The sequence below is a fragment of the Branchiostoma floridae genome, chromosome 12 (genome assembly GCF_000003815.2).
Source record: "Branchiostoma floridae strain S238N-H82 chromosome 12, Bfl_VNyyK, whole genome shotgun sequence".
NCBI classification, from domain to species: Eukaryota; Metazoa; Chordata; class Leptocardii; order Amphioxiformes; family Branchiostomatidae; genus Branchiostoma; species Branchiostoma floridae.
The window spans coordinates 20,617-22,220 of NC_049990.1; the positions used below are offsets into that span (position 1 = coordinate 20,617).

The following is a 1,604-nucleotide window of genomic DNA, read 5'->3' on the forward strand; positions in this document are numbered from 1 at the left end:
AATTATCGCAACAAAAAGAAGCGACAGACGGCACTGCAGCCCTCTTGAAGGACAGGCTGCGGCCTCCTCGAACAAGGTTCAATCGTATCTTCCGGGTCTGGCAGGAAGTTGTTAAACTAAAATAAGAATAGGCTCGATGGCTGCTGATTGCATACAAAGTAAAACAGTTTAACAGTTTTACAGCTTGAAGAAAACAAACGCTCCTACAGTACCTGCACCTGCTTGATAATTATTAAATCGTATGCCCTACTTGAATAAAAAAAGTTCACTGCAATAATAAATGTACCCACATCACAAGGAGCTTATACTTTTTTAAACTTACACCTAGTTATCGTACTGAAAATTGTTAATGACATTACATGAAGTCATTCAACAATTTTCAGTCATGATGAAAATTTTCTGAATGGAAGGTGTGATCATTGTCATTTTCCGAAAAATAGAAGCAAGCTCTGTCTTTACCTGGAATCAATTCACAATACCAGTCCACTTTGGGGGATAATGTACTGTTAAGAGGATGTTCCATTTTTGCGCAGGGGTGATTTGGAACAGTCCAATGTTGCGTGGGAAGGGGTATGGCTGAAATATGCTGTATTTGCTCTTATGCAAATGTCGGCCTTTCTAGTTCTTTTTGGATACTTGTCATATTTTGGCGTATTATTAGGCTATATAGTGTCCGTGTTCTAATTGACGCTTTTGCATTTTGTTATTTATTTTATAGGACTTTAGGAGGCCTATCGGCGGCGCGAGGGAGAGCACAGGCTACTGCGCAACTTCCTGAGTCTGCTGATGCTGCCCCACGAGCATGTTCGGCCGACCTTCGAAGCTTTGTGTGAGGAAGCCGCCAACGCTAACGACGCCCGCCTCGACAGACTAACTACCTACATCCGGACGTACTGGGTGGAGAGCACTGTGTGGGAGGTCAGTGAGTTTGGTGGTCTTCATGGAGCCGTCATATAGACTTAGAAAAATCAGTCTAGGACGAAACATCCATAATCGATGAGGACGAAACATCCATGTGACGGGGAAGAAAGGAGGAGGGGACGAACGGACTAGGGGACGAAAAGACCTGATACCTCCGCGGTTCACACATTACCAAACAGAAACGATAGGACAGTCTGTGAAACAGATGCTCATTGTTAAGAATTGCATTAAACTTGTCCCCGTCAAGACAAAGATTCTCACGTGTGTTGGGCGCGCTAGTGTAAACATTTTTCTGAAAGAGGGGACGGAGTATTGCAGCTTGAGGAGAAGGTGGAGAAGATACTAAAACATTAAAGCTGTGCCAAAAGCATGGTTGCTGGTAACCCAACAACCATCGGTGTGATAAACAACCATACCAATACTTGATACAGAATAAGGAAGTTGTCCAGGGGGTGTCTGGGGTACATAAACGGAGGTAAGGATTGGGCCAAAGTAGCTGCGTTTGGAGTGTTGGTGGAGCTGGCTTTTGAACCAGCAAGCAAAAGTGCTCTGAGTTGCTCCGGGACAATAACACGTACCTTAGACTGGGAAAAGGGATCAACTTCCAGCTATAAGAATGACTGAAAGCAGTACTCCAACGATTCCAGGAGGAAGTGAGCTAGACAACATATCATATAGACGGT

General features: G+C 44.1%; 1 protein-coding gene across 1 annotated transcript in view; it reads right to left on the reverse strand.

The window, feature by feature from the left end:
• LOC118427876 (fibropellin-1-like) overlaps window positions 1–1,604 on the reverse strand; it is an 18,105-nt gene that overhangs the window by 2,948 nt on the left and 13,553 nt on the right. The window lies entirely within an intron of this gene.